The 17,057-nt window shown below is 36.8% G+C and overlaps 1 protein-coding gene across 7 annotated transcripts in view; it reads right to left on the reverse strand.

Annotated features, from left to right (window-relative positions):
• Positions 1-17,057, reverse strand: part of LOC131047875 (BEACH domain-containing protein B) — a 273,465-nt gene that overhangs the window by 75,407 nt on the left and 181,001 nt on the right. The window lies entirely within an intron of this gene.

Below are 17,057 nucleotides of genomic sequence, written 5' to 3' on the forward strand. Positions count from 1 at the left end.
GGTTGGATTAAAGAAGAAGAGTCTATGTTTCAAATGTAGAGAACCATGGAGCTATAGCCATCAATGCAAAAGAGGAAAAATACATATGATAGAAGAAGGCTGTGATGGAGAAACATCCAGTAAGAAATCAAGGCATTCTTAGTGAGTGCCAGGAGCATTCTTAGTGAGTGTTTGGGGCACTTGAGGAGCATTCTTAGTGAGTGTTGGGGAGCATTCTTAGTGAGTGCTAGGAGCATTCTTAGTGAATGTTTGGGGCACTCTTAGCAAGTGCCAGGAGCATTCTTATTGAGTGCTAAGGACATTCTTAGTGAATGTAGAGGATACTCTTAGTGAGTGTCAAGAACCTAACAATATGTGTTTCTGTGTGTATGCTCCGTGTTTTGTGTGTATTATTTGTGTCTGTTTCATATCTGATGTATTTTCAGTATGTTTATTCCATGTGTATTTCCAAAGCCATTTCATATTAAGAATCATTTTGAGTGCTCCCTGATCATTGCTTGAGGACAAGCAATCTTGAGTGGGGGAGATTGTAATGTCCCCACTTTGAAATATAATTTAATAATAAATAATGATAATAATATTAAAATACAAAAGAATAAAAATAAAGTTTAAATTAAAATATAAAATAATATAGTTAAATATAATAAAAATTTAATTAAGAAAATGAAGGGTCAAAAGACATGGAAGGAAAAGTTGTGTCTCCCTCAAACATAATTTATAAAACGGAGAAGAGAATCCCATTTGAGAAGGGGGAGAATTTGGAAATGAGAAGTGAAGATTTGATTTAAATAAGGTGAAAATCTGATTTTGGAAGGTTGTGTCCCTTTCAAAGAGCAGAAATAACGAAGAGTTGCACTCTTTCAAAGGGTGCAAATGGTGGAAGGGTGTGTCTCTTGCCAAAGGGAATACACAATGAAGATGTGTCACCTCTTTCTCACATTGAGAGATATAAAGGGAAGGAATCAAAAGCATATAGTGACATCACCATAGATCAGATCAGATCACAATTGTTATTAATTTACAGGTAGTGGCATCCTTGTTCTTGGTGGTATGCATGGGGATGTGATGAATATGTATGCTTAATATATGAAGCTTGATAATGTTTTTATGCAAAATTTAGTAGTAATATCAATATAGACTACAATATGTAGGGGAGATTACAAAGAGGTGCGATTAATAATTGTATAAAGAAAGATAAATATTACGGACATGGGATGTGTCTCCTACAAGGGGAGTTATCTTTCCAAAGACATCATATTAGAAGGAGAATTTCAATGCAACACTCCATAGCATATCATATTGGGTGACTTGCCAAGTATGTGGAAGGTAATACAAAATTGAACTGCCAACACAGGAGGGGCATGGGCACATATGCAGTGGCCAATTCTATACTTCGTCTCCAATGTTATTTCAGGGACGCTTTAAGGATGAAGGAGTATATTGGGGCAATTCAATCATTTATAACCTTTGAAGATTAAGTAGAGAGTGAGAACAATCATCGTGAAGAATCTATTATTCTAATATGTTGGCTCTGCTAAGCAATAATGCAGTAATGATTTATAACATTAAGACATATATCTGAAATATACAGATCGGTAAAAAGTATCAAGATAAGTTCTATCCTCTAAACTATTCTTAAAATTTTAAATTAAATATTATAATGAAATGTATTTAGTTCTGATAAAACTATGTTTATTTATTACAATTCTCACTTTATTTTAAAAAAATTGATGTCTCAAAGCTAAATTAAGGGCAAATCCCAAATGGGGACATTACATATTCTAATGCATTTGGAAGTGTTGGTTTATCGTCAAGGAGATCGTAGAGGAAGATTCCTTCAAAAGAGACAGATTTTTTACAGTTTTTTGTTTCTTTTCCTTAATTTTTTTAAACAATGAACTCTCTTGTTTTGTGATGAAGTTTTTACCTTTTGGTTTGTCTCGAATGTTTTATTTATTGAGCTTGTTGTCTCAGGTATTACAATGGTAATTGTTTCTAGCTCTATGAACCATCTCTTCTTCAAAACAGACCCAAACTCTCCCCATTGGAAATACCTTGAAATGGCACAACAGCTTCCAAGTGGTGGAGGTTATGTTTGGATTTGTAGAGATTGTAAAGTTAGATATTCAAGCTCACTGAAAGTTAGAGATTGTAAAGTCGACTGAAAGGCCATTTGTACAAGCTCTTTGGACAAGGCACCATGCAATCACTGCCCACATGATAAAAGCCTTCCACATGTAGTCAGTAGTAGTCTCTGCATATATTAAAAAGCAAGAAAAAGCAAACCAAGTATCAAGGCGTAAATCAAATCATAAATCAAATCCAAATCATTCTTTGCTAAAGAGAGGATCGAGAGGGATGAAGCCCCCTCCATTGCCTTCTTATTTTGAACCTACAAAGATCCATCCATTTTTGTCCATACTTGAACAACATGTGGCCTCTACACATAAGAGATCAATCGAATCGCTAGAAAAGGTATTACATAACGCGTCTAGAGAGATTGTCAATCAAGACATAGTTACAGCTATCTATGTGTGGATTGGCATTCAATGTTGTTCATTCACCATATTGGCAAAAAATGGTGAAATCAATTAATGAGGCTCCAAAAGGGTACGAGGGCCCAGGTTTTCAAAAGATGTGTAGACCTTATTGGATATAGAGGTGATATTTGTAGATGACTCCTAAAAGCCCATAAGGAATTAGGAGATCAAAACAAGGTTGTCCATTGTTTCTGATGGATAGAAACATGCAAAAAATCAGTTATTGATCAATGCTATTGCAATGTTCCCTAAAGGGGCAATGTTTAAGAGTGCAATGGATTGTGAAGAAGTGAAGGATAGTGCATTTATTGTAACATTCTTTGTCAAGCCATTGAAGAAGTTGTCCTCCGAAATGTTGTACAAGTTTTAACAAGCAAAGCCAAAAACTGTAGGGCTGCTAGATTATTGGTTCAGGATTGTTATTCACACATTTTTTGGACACCTTGTGTTGTCCACTCTCTCAACGTGATGCTACAAAAAATTGGCATCGAAATTGATTAGATCAAACAAGTTTATGTTGAGGCCAAAGATATCCAACTACCATATGTCAAAAGGCATATTTAGAACATTCTCAAGATTGGAGCTCTTAAGATAAGTTAAACAATATGAATAAATATGTTTCACTTTGGTTAAAAAAAAGATGGGAGGGGAAACTACAGTGTTATGAAACAAGAGTTTCAACCTTGCAAACTATCGCTTCGTTCTTTTGAATTTTCCTTCAATTCTTCCGACAAGTTCTAAATCTCTCTTTCCAAGGACCAAAGAAATAGATATTTCTTGAGTCGTGGGAAAAGCACAGACCCATTTCCATTCACAAGCATCAAACTAGAAAATGTTGACCTATGCCCTTGTAAAGCTTTATGAAGACATCCTTAGCAATTTTCAATGGTTTTTTTGCAAGCCCTACAAAGCATTGGTTAAGCTCTTAAAGGAAAGTGGCAAAAGGCAGCAGAGCACTAGAAGGTTTGAAGGGACTGTGCGAAAGTTGGTTGACGAGCATTTGAGGCCAAACGGCTAGAGACCGTGGATGGCACCCAAGCCTCCTCTACAAAGGTTTGTCGTACACTAGAGTAAGCATCCCTGCTAACTCTGGTAACTTATCCCTTATTTCTTGTTTTCGTTTAGCTTTGTTTGCATCTATTTTGTGGTATACAAAAAAATTTACATTTCCGTATGCGAAAGTACGACATTTATGAGTCTTTGGCGGTGTAACTGTAATTAATGGATGGCTATCAACCGTCCAGGCCTAATATCACTGCATTCAAGGCAATCTTTCACAACAAAGAGATCATCAATGGCGAAGAGGGAGGAGGGCGAGGTAAGCCCCCTCCCTACAAACCCTCCAAACTTACTATTTTTGCAAACCCTAATATAATCAAAGTTGTTAATGACGAAAAACCTAGGCTTCGAAATATGGCAATTTTGTTAGCAGCTATTGACAACAATAAAATACCAACAAGGAAATTTATGGACGAATCATGGAGGAATCGATAAGAAAGATTTGGTATAACTAACTAGGACTACAGGTTTCCTTCTGAAGAATTATCCAGAAGGGTCTTTTCATCTTCTTTAAGGATTTCAAGATGCAAGAAACTATAGCTAACAAACAATATTGGAATATAGGTGGTTGTTCTTTCAGGGCTCTAAAATGGTCTCTTAAGGCAATAAATGACGAGTTTTGGCACTTCCGAGCCCTAGATGGGTGATTGTCAAAAACGTTCCACCTCTTATGCAAACAATTATACCCTAATTTTCTTTATCCAATCGGCAAAGTGCTTAATGGACCAGACAAGGGTAACCTTACCTCATCTTGATGTTAGGGTTTTTCTCTAAGTCACGCCTCGAGTGGACATACCCAATTCCATCAACATTAATGTTGATGACACCTCATTCACCTATGATATTAAAATCTTAGGGGGAATTAGCGTGTGCTATCTGTGTAGGAAAGACGGCCATATAAGAGAAAAATGCCCTATCATTCTTAAAAGAACTAGTAACTCTGGGCCTAACCTATCTCATGTTGGAGCTTCAACTAATCCTAATGGTTTCAAGCCTTTTTATCCCGAGCATGCTACCAGTGTTAACTCCAAAATTGAGAACCAGAGGATTGGGGGTACAACTTTGGGTGCCAATCCATCTCCCATTGTTGATTTTGGGGTTAGCCCTCCTACCGAACCCATGGCCATAGTCGTTGATGCACCTGTCTCATTCTCCAAAGATATGATGCCTTTCTCTGAGATCCCTAACCCCTTCCCTACTCATAATATGGTTTCCTTGGAGCTATGCACTTGTTCTCCCCCTATGGCTAGCTCCCTTCCCGCTCCTACTTTTCCCATCTCTACTGAACCTAACAAATGTTTTGAGAGTTCTTCTAAACTAAATAAACATAGGAGGGGAAAAGCCCAGCAGATTGCTACTGAGGAAATCAGAAAAGAAATTTCTCTAAGACATCAAGAGGCAAATAAAGAAAATAGTAATTTGTTACATAAAGAAAACTATACCTTGAACATTGAATTGCTTAACAAAGTGGATAACAAAAACAACTCAAACCCTATTGAAAACTATAATCTGAACACAAGTTCTAATATCAGTTTGGAGAATAAGAAGGATGCTGAATCCTTTTTTAAGAATATTGTCTGAGAGATAGAAAATAAAAGCCAGACTTATAGGAAGCTTCAAAAGGTTAATACTTTGATAAGTTCATTCAATCTAGTAAATGATGATAAGTAAGCAAACAGGCCTGATTTTGAAACTATTACTGCTATGGATAAGAACAATGAGATCTCGGCTGATGAAAATTACAGCAAGGATCCTATGAATAATGAATATTCTACGGAGTTGCTACCATACCTACTAAAAATATTAACACTTTGCAGACTTCTAGGGATTTGATTTCTAATATGGATATTTGTAGGCCTGGCCTAACTACTACATCTACATCCAAACCTGACATGGAAACTAATGAAGGTTTGAATATGGATGTAGGAGTGGATACAGGTTTCAATGATAAACCTTTGGAAACTGATAACAAATTAATATTTTATAATGATGTTAGAGCAGTGAACAATGGAAACCTTGCAGGTACCATAAGGCAAGGGTCGAGCTTGGAAATCATAGGTAATAAGCATTCCCCTAGGGCTAGAACCTTTCCATCCCGATTAAAAAACAGCAATGAGAAAATCATTCCCATTGGTAATGGAAAGTTTGCCGAACGGAAAAGAATGAATAGAACCAAGGATACACCATCTCCTCTACCAAAGAGGAAGGATACAAAAAGCAGCCTTCCTAAATGCTTTGAAAGCTTTAGGGAAACTATGGACACATCTCAGTGATTACCATAAAGGGTTCCAAATGATCATCCTAGAATGTCAGAGGCCTGGAAACCACTGAAAGGAAGTATGTGGTGGGTAGATTCTTCAATATGGTTCAAGATAAGGATGCTGTTTTGTTACAAGAAGTCAAGGCTACTAACTTCACTCTTGATATAAATCTAAAATGTATATGGAAAGACTTATGCAATATTCCACCAGCCATACAAGACATAAAGGTGGGTCCACAATATTGTTATCTAATAAGTGGGCTGAACATTTCATGGAAAATAGGTCCACTCCCTGAAACAGAGCAATCTGGATTACTTTGGAGAAACATGATTTAATTTGGGTCATGCTTGGTATATGCATCAAATGACTACAGGGAAAGGATTGATATGTGGAAATGCTTATATAATCTTGAAGACATCACATGGATCAATGTTGGTGACTTCAATATGGTAGAACAAGAAGAAGATAAAGCTGGAGGATTTAAAATGGAGTGGAAAGGAAATGACCTCTATTATTGGTTGAGGATGAATTCCAAATTGAACCTCTATGATCCCCTAGAAGGTAACAAAAAGGACCATAAGGTCATTTGATATACCTGCTGCAACTCTCAACAGGGCAACAAGAGGATTTATTGTAGCGTAGACAGGCTCTATGCCAATAAAGATCACTTCAGTTTGGACAAATTTGAAGATGGGTGTGTAGTCAAGGTATATCCAAAGACATGCTATTTACATGCTGAGACAGATAAATAAATGGATATCCAAAGACAAACATGCCACACCATTGGGAGATGGAATATAAATGTTACCAGATGGAAAAAAATATACCAAACAATTGGAAAAAAGAGGAGGATGGATAGCAGAAAAATAGAAGACCATCTTAATGATGATCTGACTACAACATAATAGAATTTACAAGAAGACCCCTCTAATGTGAAGTTGAATGAAGATATGGTTTTGACCAAGAATGCCCTCAGAAGGCTTCAAACCAGAAAGATACAAGGTCTTAGAGTTAGAGCCAAAATGGAGATAAAGGCTCAAAATATTTCTTTAGATTCCTAAGGAACGAAGAGATTAAGGAAAACATTGGTAAGTTATGGGATCAAGATAAGATAGTGCGAGATTAAGAAGAGATTAAAAATTTATTTCTTGGTTTTTATAAGAACTTATTCATGTCTGGGGGATATAGCCTTGACAGACAAGAGGCTAGGAAAATATGTAAACAACTCATTCCTAAAAAAATCTGTAAAGAAGATGAACAGTCCCTAAACAAAAATATTACTATGGATGAGATAAAGAGGGCTATAAATGTCTTAAATAATGATAAATATCCAAGGATTGATGGTCTTCCTTTCGAGTTCTACAAGAAGAATAAGGATTGGATATGTGAGGATCTGATGCAAATTTATAGAGAGGCCATTGACAAGGGCTTTCGTGGCCCTCAGATAAACAAAAGAGTGATTGAGCTTCTTCCTAAGGATGGAGATGAAGTTCTCATCAAGAACTAGCACCCTATTACACTGTTAAATGTATCTTATAACATTTTTGCCAAAATTGTTGCATTAAGGTTGGTGTACATCCTTCCCAAGTTTATCAGCAATACCTAAGTCACAAGGTTCGAATTTGAAAGCCATGAAATTCGACAAGGGAAAAACAAATTCAGATAAAATTCGCCTTATATAATTTTGTTTATTTTTAAATATATGAAATACTTCTAATAATTTTGTTTATTTTTAAATATATGTAATACTATTGTAAATATATGTAATAGTTTAAAATTAGCCTTATATCAAAATTATTTTTAAATATAATTTTGTTTATTTGTAAATATATGTAATACTCAGCCTAAACCCAGCAGCGACATCGACCCAGCAGCCATGGGAGAATAGAAAGAAGCTCTTGCAGCAGTTTAACTCAGCCTCTTCACGCACTTCAACTTCAAAAACCCTAAAGAAAATCAGTCGAATCAGTCGAAAATCTACGTTGTGTGTTTACAGAGGTGGAGAGCAGTGTTTTATAAAGAAATTCCGCCAAAAATCAACAGAAACCCTAAACGCTTTTCAAAAATCCTTAAAAAACGCTCTTTAAATTTTTGCTTTAATAAAAAAAAGTGACGTTCTGGCCATACGAATTTATGGCCGACTTTGAAGCATTTTTTATAAAAATTTGAAATTCGAAAAAATTTGAACTCCATCCTTGAAATTCGTCGTATTCTGTGACTTAGCAACACACAAACAGGATTTATTAAAGATAGGTATATTCTGGAAAATCTCCTCAGTCCTCACAAATTGGGAAAAAATGAAATGGGCTAAAATATGAAACCAGAACACGACCATGTTTTTGTTAGACTTTGAAAAAGCCTATGACAGAATTGAATGGGATTATCTGATCATGGCCTTAGAGGCTTTTGGGTTCCCTGCCAGATTTTGCCACTATGTCAAGACATTGCTAAAAGATGCAATGGCACAGATTAATATCAATGGGTGTTTTTCAGGACCCTTCAAGCTTGAAAGATCTATTAGGCAGGGATTCCCCCTTGCTCCTGCACTTTTTGTTATTTCAGCTGATGCTCTCTATCATCTCCTTAGGGAAACTACAATATCTCCAAAGGTGAAAGGTATCTCTCTTCCAAACAAGGAGGATCTTATCAACATAAAGTTTGTTCATGAAACAACTCTGTTTGTTGACATAGGTGAAATTAATATGGATTCTCTCAAGCAGAAACTCAATATATTCTGTAAGTGCCAAACTATCTAATACTAAATCTATCAGGCTTGGGTAGACAAATTATCCTCTTGGTTGGTATGCAAAATATGTATTCCAATGGGGAGGCCACAACAAGCAAGTGAGATATCTTGGCATCCCTTTCGCCCTTTGTCCCTATCTTAAGGACAAGCTGTCATGTCCCCGCCTTAATAACGTCTACCTCACCATCCTTAAGATAAGTTCAGATGTAGAAAATCATCTTATTAAGACTTCACAATTTTCCATGATCTGAGATTAAATGAATTAAATATATCAGGCAGTAATTATCTTCATAAAGTAGGGACGTAGGCAATAACTCTAAAATTAATACATAAAGCTAAGTATCTAAACCAATCCATATATGATAATAATAATGCAGCATATAGATTAAGGGCTATTAAGCATTAATGGGATGCAATTGCTACAGCAGTTCATTAATTAGAAGACCAATTGGTCAACATGAGAATCAGTTATATAACAGCAATTAATTATATTACAAATCATTGGTTATATGATAGCAAACCAATTCATATTCTAATTGAAGCATTAAGAGACATACAGCAATTAACATTAAACAATAAAGTCATTAAATAAAGGAAAGGGCACCCTCCTAAGGTACGATCTGTATTAATGTTAGTTAAGGTGAAATTGATGAAAGGTCAAGGGACGCAAAGGCAAGGGGCAGCCCTTGTGCAAACCATTGGCCATAAGAAGAGACACACCTCTTCACTCAGTAGGGGGGATTTTAATAGCAAGATCAATCTCCAAGGGAAGGCATCGAACAAAAAGCATTGACAAGCAGCAGTCATTATCCAATAATATCATCATCAAAGGAGAAGAATGGAATAAAGGAATAAAGGAATAGATATTCGAGTTAAGGTATCAAATGCTGAGAAAATAGCATTGGACTTACAGCCTGGTATGCCGAGCATACCCTTGCTGTTACAATATGGATTTATTGTTCTTTCTGATTTATAGATAAATGAAATTCTCAGAATAAGGTTAAGAGCATAAAAGAAATAATATACTTTCCTAAAGAAATCTGGTTATTCGTTAGCGGTATTAGTAGTAAATATCATAATTATAAGGAATTCTTATGTAGCTAATTATCAGGCGAAATTCATATGTTTCTGATCAAATCTCTGTTATTTCTGCTAATGCCTATGGAGGATAAGCTAGATTTATGCTCAGGGAGAGGCGGTCTAATTCCCACCAATTAGGTAGTCCCAAGATGGGGTAAGGATCATATTCCATAAACCTTGAGGATATAATCCCGAGATGAGGTAAGGGTCTGCATCCGTAAACCTTGAGGGAGCCTGTTGTAGTTTGGTTTCTTAGCACCCTGGCAACATAATCACCCCTTCCTCCCTTAGGGTTTGGTAGTAACAAGGTTAGATCATAATATAGAGGGCTATGAATTATAAAATGTGGAATTGATTGGGAAAAGGCATAATAACTTGATAATGCATTCAGTAACGTATGATAATCGTTGAAAGCATGACAGCCTCCAAGTAGGGGACATTACACAAGTGGATCTCGATAAAAGATAAAATTGACAGTTAGTTGAATAGATGAAATAAGCAATTCTTCTCCTTGGTAGGGAGGATACAAGTGTGTCAAAAAATACTATCTCCATATAGCCTATACTATGCTTCAATATGGGTATTTAGCAACTATCAAGTTAGTGATATACAGAAGAAAATCAGAAAATAAATTTGGTCAGGTGGTAAAGGCAATAACAAACAACACTGTTAAATGGGAGTAGTGCTGTTTAGATAAAAAGTGGGGTGTCCTTGGGCTAAAAGATCTTAAAACTCAAGGTATAACACTTGCTATCTAATGGATATTTAAGGCTATGGAGAGGGATGAGCCTTGGAAAATCGTAATAAGTAAATTGGCTGTCCCAAAACAGGCTAAGAGCATCTGGAAAGCCAGGAACTTGTTAAGGAGAAGACTATCAACAAAGATAAAATTATTGGCAATAATATGATTCATTTATAGAGATCTATTTGGTGGAATCTCTTCCACAAAAATAAACCCCTTTCCCTCCTAAAAGGATGTTTGGTAAAGAGTGGGGCCTCAAAAGGTATCGTTTTCTTTTATGACATTCTCAAGGAGGGGCAGTTAAAACCCTGGGCTGCTCTTAGTGTTGAATTTTGCGATGTCCCTACTGGAAGGCTGCCAATTCCCAATGATTAACATACATCACTATGCATTATTATATCTCAAATCAGATTATTGAAATTAAGGAACAATTAGGATTCATAATACATCTGACAGTTACTATACTTAAGCCCCAATCCTTACTTCTATCCTAATCATCAACCCTCACAGAGGATGGGGAATTACTTGTCATAGGGCGCTAGTCTACAAGTAGGCTGCCTCAAGATTTCAAGACTCCGTCTATATCCCATCTTGGGCTTACCTATCTTGTCACTTGTGAGGTATTACTCCACCTCACCCTAACAAAACCAACCTATCCTGATGAAGGGTAATAGCGAATTATTAAGGAATGGGCTATGAGTACACTAACTTCTAATATATTGTGAATATACATGTGTAAATGATATTCAAATTTATGTTCAAAATCTAAAGATTATACATTTTGTCTCTCTTTTATTTTCTAAGAAGACTTTCTTTCTATATTTACTTGAAGATATATTCAATATTTTATTGCTGGTTACTGATAGTAATTTTCTTTGTATTGCAGATCGCTGTATAGAACATTAATTGATTTCGATATCTTTCTGCAGCACTCGAATGGCATTATATATATGTAAATAACCTTTGATCAAGGCATGCCTTGACCAGGCATGTCTCTTGACATGTACGATCAAGACATGTCTTGATCGTATGAAGTAGATGCCATTTCATAACAAATAATAACAAACTTTGTTTATACCCGATACCAATCGGTGTCATTTCAGATGCTAATGATTATTGATTAACCCAATAACAATCGGTTTATTATAAGTACAGATCGATAACCAAAATCGGTGATAGTTATCATACACAATAACTATGATATGCAATATTAATATGATCCGATCTGAAACATATGAACACAATCATGGCATAAGTAATATGATCATAACACGATCAATGGCAAGTTTGTATATGCTGTTTAAGTATCGATATATGCAAATCGATACTTGAAATCATGAAATATATATGAAGATGATTATAACAAGTTTATTCAATCAAACTGATTGATCAACATAAAGTCTACCATTTGTTTTGTAATTTCATCGATAAGGTAGATGATTGAATGAGAGATAAATGAAGTCTCTCATTCAATCATTTATCTGACCGACGCTACTTAGTTTCGACACTCCCTCTTAAATAGGGAAGGTAAATGGAGAACTATTAAACTTTGAGATAATCATCTAAGTATATAGCATCACATTTCACATGATAACCAATATGTCATATAGCACATGACAAGTGTAAATATCACATCATCTCGTGATAAAGAATGTTTACTATCTCATGATAGGATGTATTACATAACCTCGTAATACAAAGGATCATATCACATATGCTCGTGACATGATGTATCACATAACACGTGACACAGAAATATATCACATCATCTCGTAATATAGATATCACATAACACGTGATATCAATATTGCATAACAAGTGATACCATGGATATAAAATGCCCGAGAATATTAAATTCTCCTTATATCCAGGTTATGGTACGTGCACTGACATTACGTCACATAATGTCTACCATAACATATCATGGCACATCCATGAGTCAAGATGATATCAAGTCAGCATGATATCAACATTACAAAATTGTCACCTTATAATGTTAAATACAAGTGTTCATTATCTAAAAGATCGTCACCTCTTAGAAATGTACACAGGGGGGTGGAGCCCATAAAGTCATAACATGACAAAAGAAGTTTACACATTAAACATCTCATATATTAGTACAGATTACAAAGCAAATTACGACTCAATCATACCAAGACCTTTCCTGAAGTGTTCAACTTTCACTCTAGATAGTGGTTTGGTAAGTATGTATGTTGTCTGATCTCCTGTACTGATATACTTCAACTGAATCACATTCCTATCCACCATATCTCTTACATAGTGATAAGGAATCTCTATGTGTTTGGATCAAAGAAACGGGACTCGGACTCGGCTCGGACTCGGCAAGGCCAACTCGGACTCGGACTCGGGACTCGGCGTCAAACTCGGCTCCAGACTCGACTGGACTTGGGATAGTGAAAAACTCAAGAAATTTAGAGATTTTTAAATATTTAAAACCTGTTTTAGACACCCTTTATTGAATACACCTTAAAGACACAATAACATCATCAAACTCGGCTCATTTGATTACATACACAAGTATACATCAATCACATAAGCATAAACACAAATTGTAGCTGAAGAAAATAACAAACATAGATATATAAATATTGTCAAATGTATATAATATTACAAAACTCATGGAATAAAAAATCCATGTCATCATATGATCATCCTCAAATGTTTCATACAAATACCAAAGGTAAATACAACTACAAGTCTATGGCTCAGAGGAGCCTGCACGCTCCGGCCCCAGCCCCCTGCGAAGGCGTCTAAGGTAGGTCCTGGATGATTCGACTGCCATAGCCGCTCCCCGTGACACCATGCCATGCTCACCAACATCAAGAACATCCGTGTCACTATCTGCCTCTGAATCTCCTGTCTGTGCTCGTGCTCTCCGCTCCTCCTCTGCCATGGCTACAATCTCAACCTCTATATCTACCTAGTCGATCCAATCAATGTCAGACTCGGAAGTTAAATTTTCTCTACTTCTATCGACGCAGTTTCCCCCATATTTTTCGACGGGGGTTTGGGGGCAGCGCCCCTTGCGCGCTCCCTGTCGCTATACAAGGCGAGGTCGAGGGGCAGCGCCCCGCGAGGCCAAAAAAACTTATTACAAGTCTGAATTAGGGTTTCTTTGAGAGTCTTCCTTAGGGCCTGGTTTTGCTCTTGTTGCTAATTGGGTCTTGCTTGGTGAGTGAGTATCATTCTTGAAGGTCCAAGCTAGGTCAAGTTGGTGAGTGATAAAGTCTAGAATGTCATCCTGATCTTCAAATGCCCTGAAATTTGGCTAAGTCTGGAATGTCCTGATCCTGAAATTTGACTAAGTCTGGAAAACTGAAGAATCCTCCAAAAACTAAATTTTGCAATATAACTCCTGGAGGCCCGAAACCACTCTCAAACATCCTGACAGTATATATGGAATATAACTTAAAGTATAAGAAAGAAGAAAGATATAAGGAAATTCACACTTATACTTAAATGTTATATTCCATAAAATAATCCTGACGGAGAGACCAAAATGTCAAATTTCGCCCTTCCAAAAAAACTTATTACTTTTTAAAATGTTTTTTTTTTTGTCATTTTATTAACCCAGCCAGTAGCCGAGTCTAGGGCTCAAGACTCGCCGAGTTTGAAGATTTTGAGCCAAAATCGCCAACTCGGCAAGTCTGGCGAGTTTACTCTCCAGACTCGGCCGAGTCCGAGTCCGAGCCCCTGGGACTCGTTTGGCCTGACTCGGACTCGGACTCGCCGAGTTTGGGCGATTTCGGGCGAGTCTCGTTTCTCTGGTTTGGATCTATGACGAAATAATGGATTCACTGAGAGTTTTATACAACTCTGATTATCAAAATGTATTATAGTAGGTTTTAGTGGCTCACCGAATAATCCCACAAGCAATTTCTGGAGCCATACTGCTTCTCTTGCAGCCATGGAAGCTGCGATATATTTGGCCTCTGTCGAACTCTAAGCTACTAATGATTGTTTCCTACTAACCCAAGATATCATGGCTGAACCCAAACTGAACCAGCATCTTGAGGTGCTTTTCCTATCAGTCACACTTCCAACCCAATCTGAATCAGTGAACCTGTGAAGATCCAAATCAACTTTCTCAAACTTGAGGCCATAATTAAGAGTACCTTGAAGGTATCTCATAATATGTTTCACAGCCATAAGATGTATCTCCTTAGGCTCACACATGAACTGGCTCAAGGCATTTACTGCATAACAGATATCAGGTCTAGTATTGACCAAGTACATCAAGGATCCAATCATCTGCCTGTAGAGAGTAGGATCTACAAACGGGGAATCTGTTGCTGCCTCCTTTAGCTTGTGAAGATTTGTTTCCATGGGAGAAGTCATGGGTCTGCAGTTCATCATGCCAAATCTCTTCAATATGTCTAAGGTGTACTTCCCTTGATTAAGCATTATATTGTCAGAGTTTTGCCAAACTTTTAATCCAAGGAAGTAATGTAGAAGGCCTAAATCCTTCATATCAAAGTCCTTCTCAAGGTCTTTCTTACATTGATCAATAAGGTGATTTTCTCCTGTAATCAAAAGATCATCAATATACAAGATCAATATCAACGTATCACCTTTGATTCGTTTGAAGTATAGATTTGGATCTGCATCATTCTTTGAGAATCCCAATCCCATGAGGTAGTTGTCAATTCTTTCATACCAGGCCCTGGGGGCTTGTTTCAGTCCATATAGGGCTTTCTTTAATCTACACACATGTGATTCTGCATTATGGATCTCAAACCCTTTTGGCTGCTCTAAGTTGACTTCCTCCTCAATTTTCCCATTCAAGAAAACAGTCTTTACATCCATCTGATGGACTTTCCATCCTTTGGCTGCTGCAATGGCTAGTACTGCTCTAACTGAGGTGTATCTAGCAACTGGAGCGAATGTCTCATCATAGTCTATTCCCTCTTTCTGTGAGAACCCTCTGGCAACAAATCTGGCTTTATGTTTCTCTATGCTACCATCTGCAGCATGTTTGATTTTGAATAGCCACTTGGATGAAACAATAGATTTTCCTTTTGGTCTAGGAACAATTTCCCAAACATCATTGTTTAAGATGGATTGATATTCCTCTGACATGGCATCTTTCCATACTCGATGTTTAAGTGCTTCTGATACATTAGAAGGTTCTGATTTGGACATATCATTCACTAAGGCTACGTAGCTAGTAAATCTTCAGGGCCTCATACTTTCTCTAAAAGTCCCTGAAGGAGCTACAAAGTTCCTTGCATCTTCCACTGTTTTGTGAACCCATAGTGGTCTTTTCTTAGGGTTAATCTGAACTTCATTCTCATTCTCTTTAGAATACTCCCTCTGAACCTCAGGAACAAGATCCTTTTCTAGGTCTGAAGATGGAGCATAAGTTTCTGATTCAATAGAGTATCTAGCCCTTTTGAAGGCTATGTCTTCTTCAAATATTACATCTCTACTAAGTTCAATATTACTATGTCCAGGTACAAATAGCCTATAGGCTTTAGAAGTTTTACTATACCCAACAAAGATCCCTTTTCTTCCAGAAGGTTCTAGTTTTGTTGTTTTCTCTTTAGGTGTATGAATATAAACAGGGCATTCGAATATCCTAAAGTGAGTGATATCCAACTTTATTCCAGTGAAAACTTCTTCAGGGGTTTTGTCTTCAATGTGGGAGTGAGGACATCTATTTTGTATGTATACAGCAATGTTGGAGGCTTCTGCCCAAAGATGAGTTTCTAAATTTTGATCAAGGAGCATGGCTTTAGCTGCTTCTACAACAGTTCTATTCTTTCTCTCAGCACCCCCATTTTGTTAGGGGTTGTAAGGAACAGTGAACTCCCTCTTAATCCCCGCTTCTTTACAGAATTCCCTAAATATGTTTGAGGTGTATTCCCTCCCATTATCAGTTCTTAGGGTTTTTATTTTCTTTCCTGAAGAGTTTTCAGAGAGAGATTTGAATTCATTAAATCTCTTGAGGATCTCTTTAGATTCTTTACATTTAAGAAAGTAGATCTAGGTCTTCCTGGAGAAGTCATCAATGAATATTACATAATATAGAAACCCTCCTAATGAAGGTACGGACATGGGCCCACATAGGTCTAAGTGAACTAGTTCTAAGACATTGCTTGTTTTACTAGAATTATTCTGAAAGGAACTCTTAGTATTCTTGCCTAGGGCACACCCCTTACATGTACCTAAATGGTATTGTTTTAACTTAGGTAAACCAGTGAATAAATTTTCCATTGAAGATAGAGCACGAAAGCTTAAATGTCCTAATCTTCTATGCCAAATTTCATTAGAATCTGCAATCTCACGAAGTAGAGCTAGGTTAGGTTCAATACATACCTCATACAAATAGCCTTTCCTATGCCCTATGGTTATAGCCTTCTTGATAGAAGAATTCTTTGGCCATGCCAACACTTTTCTATTCATGAAGGTTACGCTATACCCATCATCTTCAAGTGCAGAAACAGAAACTAGTTTCCTCTTGATGCCTGTAACGAAAAGAACACCGGTGAGTTGAAAAGACATGCCTGACTTCAACTTAATGGTGCAGGTACCAATGCCTTTCACTGGATGTGCAGAGTCTTCACCAATAGTTACCTCTTCATCAATCTCTTCTAACATGGAATCCA

This window comes from Cryptomeria japonica, chromosome 3 (assembly GCF_030272615.1).
Source record: "Cryptomeria japonica chromosome 3, Sugi_1.0, whole genome shotgun sequence".
In the NCBI taxonomy this organism is placed as follows: Eukaryota; Viridiplantae; Streptophyta; class Pinopsida; order Cupressales; family Cupressaceae; genus Cryptomeria; species Cryptomeria japonica.